The sequence below is a fragment of the Cynocephalus volans genome, chromosome 3, assembly GCF_027409185.1.
Source record: "Cynocephalus volans isolate mCynVol1 chromosome 3, mCynVol1.pri, whole genome shotgun sequence".
Taxonomy (NCBI): Eukaryota; Metazoa; Chordata; class Mammalia; order Dermoptera; family Cynocephalidae; genus Cynocephalus; species Cynocephalus volans.
In genome coordinates this window covers 12,870,798-12,878,153 of record NC_084462.1, presented here as the reverse complement: position 1 = coordinate 12,878,153, position 7,356 = coordinate 12,870,798, and the positions used below count along the sequence as shown (strand labels likewise).

General features: G+C 33.9%; 1 pseudogene; it reads left to right on the top strand.

The window, feature by feature from the left end:
- LOC134372432 (acyl-protein thioesterase 1-like) lies at window positions 1–505 on the top strand (annotated as a pseudogene).
- The last annotated feature ends 6,851 nt before the right edge of the window (window positions 506–7,356 follow it).

Sequence of the window (7,356 nt, the reverse complement as noted above, 5' to 3'; positions counted from 1 at the left end):
ATGTGTGGCAATACTATGTTGTGTTCACTTCCCACCATCGTGTCTAGCTCCCAAAGGCATTGCCCTTCAGTGACTGTAAAATGAGAGCATGAATGGGCAGAAGCCTGTGCAGGCATCAGATGTTAGTATGTCAATCTATCTGTTCACATGCATTGTGATGCCCATCACATTAAATGTAAATATGGCTATGCTGTCTTGGTTTGATAATTCTGACTTCTAAAGAGGATGAATCTGGAATCAGACAGGCAGCAGAAAATGTCAAAGTTTTCATAGATGAAGAGCTGGAGGGAATTCCCTCTGACAGAATTACTTTGTGAGGATTTTCTCAGGATGAGCTTTATCTTTATATACTGCTCTTACAACAGCACAGAATGTGCCAGATGCCCTTGCACTCACTTGCTGCCTTCCACTCCGGATTTCATTTCCGCAGGGTCCTATCAGGGCTGCTAATACAGATATTTCTATTCTCTGGTGCCATGAGATTTTAATTCATTACGTCTCATAATGTTCAACTTTTTTATATTAAAAGGCTAAGAGCATTTGGAAATCCAGCCAATTTAAACCCATGGGGCCTGATGCACAGTACGTGTCACCTGGAAACAGGCAGATAACTGTGACCTCCACTTAATTGACATTCTTAAGCTTCCCTGTGTAGAAATATACCAGCCTGACAGTGCTAGAATATAAATCTTTCCATCTGTCTGAGTATGAAACTTCTAATATTTGCAATGTGGAACTGTTTTGCAAATACATACCAGTGATACCTACTAAATAATGTCTCTTCTTGACAAAATTAAGATCTTTCAAAGTTCTACCTCTGTGTTAGTGTAATATGGCCAAAAATGTACAAGTATTAAAAATAGATGAGGCAGCTTGCATTTTTCACCAAGTGTAATTCAACAAAATAATGAAATACTGCAACGAACTTTTCTATTACTTCACTTGAAAATCATTAGTACATTTAATGAAAATTTGTTTAGGTATAAATACAAAGTTGCATAGTAGGGATTCAGTGTCTGTATTTTTACATATATATGAGAAAATATGTATGTAATGATTGTAATACATGAGAATAAGGTGATATTACATCATTCCTAATAATAGAGATAATGGTTTTAAGTGTCAATAAATAAGATTACTGCTTTACTCAATTATCAGTCTTTTTATTTTTCAGACCAGGCTTTTTATTTTTGTTTTTCTGATATCATTTCTGCTTAATATTCTTTTCTCCCCTCTAGAAAAGCAATATATTCTATTTTTCATATCCCTCATAGCAGACTTAAATATCTGTCATAAATATCTGCTGTTAAGAAATGCTGTAACTTGACCTTCTAAATCTCAGACATATGGTACTTGAAATATATTTATCTTTATATCAAATAGACATCACTTAAAACTTGCTGCACTACTTGTTTCTTAAATTGTATATTGGTCCAAGTTTGGGACTATTTAGTTATGAAGAACTTCAGTTTATAAAACAGAGATCATTCAGTGACTTTATTTTTCTGTAAGCAACTGAAAGAATAATGAGGTCGTATTAGAGTATATTATGAAATATTTAAGATTTTGATTTTAAAAATTATAACTTTTAAAATGATTTGTTCTGAGATGATCTAGTTGTAGCTTAGAGTGGAAATAAGTTTTCTTTTTAGCAAGTAATGATTATCTTTGTTACAAGTATCTGGTTAGTTTTTGGTTTTTTTTTTTTTTCAGGGAAATCAGATTTAGAAGTTTTCCCTAAATATTCTAAAAATATTTTATAAAGCATTACATAATAATATTCGCCAAGTTTAAATTCTGAGAATGCTTTAATCATCCTTCTTTGTAAATTTTATACCTGTTTATGTTTCCTTTTTGGTTATATTCTCATCTGTAATGGTTAGTTTTCAGTAGATTGACAGATTTTTATTTGAAAATGTTTTTTTATTTTCTAAATATGTTAAAACCAATCACTGTGGAAAATTAGCAGTACATGGAAAGATCTGTTTTCTTTCTACCTGTGAATAGACTTAATGAAGTTTTGACTATATATATATATATATATATATATATAGTCAAATATAAATATGTATAGTGAATTGATTGTTTTTATTGGTTTCTGTGGAAACAAAAATAGCAATCATTTTATTTTCTATAATCATAATTATACCACTAGCAAAAAATATTTAAAAAAACAATTTATTGGTAATATAAAGGTTAGTCATGTTACCATGCAAGGGCTTGCTGCCTGATGCTCATAGAAGCCAATCCCATGGCATTGTTTTTTGTGCAAAAAAAAAATGGCTTTATTGTGAGGTCAATTGGCAAGGAGACAGGATGCTGGCTCTAATCTCTCTCCCTGAACCAGGAAATGAAGGGATTTTTAAATGATTGGTAAGGATTGGTGACGGGATTGGCTGGCTCCTATTCAGACTATATGATTAGGCAAAGGGTGATTGGCTGGGCCTGAGGCAGGCCATATGACACAAGCAAGGGCTTATTGGTTGGGCCTGAATCTAGTCCTTTGGTAGAGGATTTTCAGGTTCCTGTGGTGCCTGAGTTCATCTGGAGGGCAAGGACCTTCTCTCTGTGCATGCTCAGCTTACACCCCGCAAGATAACTTGTAAAGCAACTTGAGATAGGGAAATAAAACCAGTTTCAGCTTGTTTTAGATGGTTTCAGTCAAAACCCTGAAATGTAGCATAACCTTAGTGCAGTTTATTATAGGGCAGAACCCTACGATTGGTAATTTTCAACCACAGTTAAATCTTCTCCTGTATTCCTACTGATTTAAACAATGTCAGGAATGCATCAATAAATGGATATTGATTGTTAAAGGAAATACCTTAGTAATACACTGTATAGAATGTTAATAATGAAGCCATAAGTTTAAGAGTTGTATTAAAATTTTTTTAACCAATTACTAAATCATTTTCATTTACCCTTGAACGTAAACTTTTTTCAGTTATATAAGTCTGCAAGGGCTTAGTTAGGGTGGATAATCTCTTACTCCATTGAAATGTTTTGTTGTACTGTATGAAAATAAAATATTTTTTGCAGTTTGTATCAATGTGAAATAAAATTTAATTCTGACAAAATATGATTTAAAAACGTGAATATGATCAAGAATATTCATGAATTTAGTCAATGTGAGAATCTCCTGCTGACTGGGCTCTTTGTTTTCATTCCCTGTACTATTTTTCATATGTAAATCTATATAAATAAGGAAAAGTTTCTTTGGAAATACATGATAATCCTGTTCCACATTAATCTTTCACTCTACTAATTTTAGCTCTTATTGGTGATTTTCTACCTCCATCTATTTTAATTGGCATTTTATTTTAAAGTAAAACTTTTTCTTCCCTATTTCATTTATTCATTCATTTATTTTATATCTCTGGACTCATGGATTCTTATATTTCTTTTCTTTATTTTAATTTTATTAATTATTGCTTATGTGTATTCATGGAGTACAGAGCAAATTGTCACCACTCATGCCTAGGATGTGATGGCCAGATCCACACTGGCAGCATGTCCGCTACCACAAATTGTGATTATACCCCATGTCCCCCACCCAATTACCCCTGACCTCCCTCCCCATCACCCTTTCCCCACTCCACTTTTTATCCCTAGGTATGTTCTCTCCCTCTGCAAGTCCAACAAACCACTGTAGACTTTCTTTCCTTCCTTCTTTCTCTCTTAGAGCCGACTTATGAGTGAGGACATATAGTACCATATTTATCCCTCTGTGCTTTGCTTATTTCACTCAACATAAGTTTCCCCAAGCTCATCCATTTTGTTGCAAATGGGAGAATTTCATTTTTTCTTTATGAAAGGGTAGTATTCCATGTGTATATATACCATATTTTCATTTTCCAATGGTCCATAGATGGGCATTTAGGTTGGTTCCATATCTTGGCTATTGTGAACAGTGCTGCAATGAACATGGGAGTTCAGGTGTCTCTTCGACATGATGATTTCCATTCCTCTGGGTATATATCCAGAAGTGGGATTGCTCGATCATATGAAAGATCTACCTGTAGTTGTTTGAAAAACCTCCATACTCTTTTCCGTAGTGGTTGTACTAATTTACAGTCCCACCAACAGTGCAGGACCATTCCCTTCTCTCCACATCCTTGCCAGCATTTGTTACTCTCTTTTTTATTATAGCCAGTCTAATGGGGGTGAAATGATATCTCAATGTGGTTTTAATTTGTGTTTCCCTGATGACTAGTGATGTTGAGCATTTTTTTCATGTACTCATAGGCCATTTGTATGTCTTCCTTTGAAAAATGTCTATTCAGTTCCTTTGCCCATTTTTTAATTGGGTTATTGGTTTTTTTTTACTGCATAATTGATTGAGTTCCTTGTATATATGGATATTAATTCCTTGTCAGATGCCTAGTTAGCAAAAATTTTCTCCCACTCTGTAGGTTGTCGTTTCTCTCTGTTGATTGTTTCCATTGCTGTGCAGAAGATTATTAGTTTGATATAGTCCCTTTTGTTTATTTTTTCTGTTGTTGCTTGTGCTTATGGGCTCACGTTCATAAAGTCTGTGCTCAGACCTAGTTCCTGAGGTGTTTCACCTATAGTTTCCCTTAGTAATTTTAAAGTTTCCGGTCTTATACTTAACTCTTTCATCCATTTTGAGTTGATTTTAGTATATGGTGAGAGGTGCATGTCTAGTTTCATTCTTCTGCATATGGATATCCAATTTTCCCAGCACCAATTATTGAAAAGGCAGTCTTTTCCCCAAGTATGTTATTGTTCCCTTTGTAAAATATCACATGGCTGTAAGCCTGACGGGTGATATCTGGGTTCTGTATTCTACTCCACTGGTCCGAGTGTCTAATTTTATGCCAGTACCATGCTGTTTTGGTTACTATAGCTTTGTAGTATAATTTGAAGTCAAGTAGTGTGATGCCTCCAGCTTTATTTTTTTGCTCAGGATTGCTTTGGCTATTTGGGGTCTTTTGTTGTTTCATATGAATGTTGAGATTGTTTTTTTCCATCTCTGTGAAGAATGTCATTGGTATTTTGATGGGGATTGCATTGCATCTGTAGATTGCTTTGGGTAGTACAGACATTTTCACAATATTAATTCTTTCAATCCAAGAGCATGGAATGTCTTTCCATCTTTCTGTGTCTTCTTTAACTTCTTTCAATAGTGGTTTGTAGTTCTCATTGTAGAGATCTTTCACCTCCTTGGTTAAATTAATTTCTAGGTATTTTATTTATTTTGTGACTGTTGTAAGTGGGCTTACTTTCTTGATTGCTCTTTCTCTTAGCTCATTATTGATGAATATAGATGCCATTGATTTTTACACATTTGTTTTGTATCCTGCAACATTACTGAAATTAGTAACCAGCTCTAGGAGTTTTTTGTTAAGAGTCTTTAGGTTCTTCTGTATATAGTATTATGTCATCTCTAAATAGAGACAGTTTGACTTCATCTTTTCCAATCTGGATGTCCTTTATTTCTTTCTCTTGCCTGATTGCTCTGGCTAGTACCTCCAATACTATGTTAAATAGAAGTGGTGAGAGTGGGCATCCTTGTCTTTTTCCTCTTCTTAAGGGAAAAGACTTCAGTTTTTCCCATTCACAATGATGCTGGTGGTGGGCTTGTCATAGATGGCTTTTATTGTGTTGAGATATTTTCCTTCTATACCTAATTTGTCAAGAGTCTTTATCACAAAGGGATGATGAATTTTGTCAAATTCTTTTTCAGTATCGAGATAATCATATGATTTTTGTCCTTGAGTTTATTGACATGATGTATCACATTTATTGACTTTAGTATGTTGAACCATCCTTGCATCCCTGGAATGAATCCCACTTGATGATGGTGTATAATTTTTTTGATGTGTTGCTGTATTCTTATTGCTCATATTTTGCTGAGGATTTTTGCATCTATGTTCATCAAGATATTGGCCTGCAATTTTCTTTTTTTGTTGTGTCTTTATCTGGTTTTGGTATCAGAGTTATGTTGGCTTCATAAAATGAGTTTGGGAGAATGACTTCTGTTTCAATTTTTTTGCAATTGTTTGAGAATTGGTATTAATTCCTCTTTAAAGGTTTGGTAGAATTCAGCTGTAAAACCATCGAGATGAGGGCTTTTATTTGTTGGAAGATTGCTGGTTGCTACTTCAATCTCATTAATTGTTACTGGTCTGTTCAGGTTTTCTATCTCTTCTTGGTTCAGTTGGGTAGTTTGTATGTGTCCAGAAACTTATCCATATCATCCAGGTTTTCATATTTGTTGTCATACAGTTGTTTATAATAGTCTCTAATGATTCTTCATATTTCTGTGGTATCAGTTGTAATGTCTCCCTTTTCATTTCTGATTTTTGTTATTTGGGTCTTTTCTTTTCTTTTCTTTTTTAACCTAGCTAATGGTTTGTTTATTTTATTTATCCTCTCAAAAACTAACTTTTTGTTTTATTGATCTTTTCTATCATTTTTGGGGTCTGTATTTCACTTAGTTCTGCTCTGATCTTAATTATTTCTTTCCATCTTCTACCTTTAGGATTGGAATATTGTTGTTTTTCAAGTTCTTTGAGGTGTAGTCTTAGGTTGTTTATTTGAAGTCTTTCCATTCTTTTGGTGTAAATGTTCATTGCAATAAATTTGCCTCTTAGTGGTGCTTTTGCAGTATCCCACATGTTTTGGTATGATGTACCTTTATTTTCATTAGTTTCAAGAAATTTTTTGATTTCCTGTTTAATTTCTTTTTGGACCCAAAGTCATTCAGGAGCCTATTGTTAGTTTCCATGTATTTGTATAGTTTCCAGAGTTTTGCTTGTTATTGATTTCCAGTTTTAGTCCATTGTAGTCTGAAAAGATACTTTGAATGATTTCAATTTTTTAAAATTTGATGACACTAGATTTGTGACCTAATATGTGGTCTATCCTGAAGAACGTTCCATGTGCTGATGAGAAGAAAGTATATTCTTTAGTTGTTGGATAAAATGTTCTGGATCTATCTGCCAGGTCCAGTTGTTATAAGGTGTAGTTTAAATCTTGTGTCTCTTTATTGATTTGTTGCCTGGAAGATCTGTCCCATACTGAGAGAGGGGTGTTCAGTTCACCCACTATTAACTTACTAGGGCCTATTTTTTTCTTTAGGTCTAAAAGTGTTTGCTTTATATATCTGGGTGCTCCAGTACTGGGTGTATACATATTTATGATTGTTATGTCTTCTAGCTGGATTTATCATTATATAGTGGCCTTATTTGTCTCTTTTTATGTTTTTTGGTTTAAAGTCTATTTTACCCAATATAAGAATAGCTACTCCTGCTCATTTTTGGTTTCCGTTTGCATGCTACATCTTTTTCCATCATTTCACTTTTAGTCTGTGTGTGTCTCTATCGTTGGAAT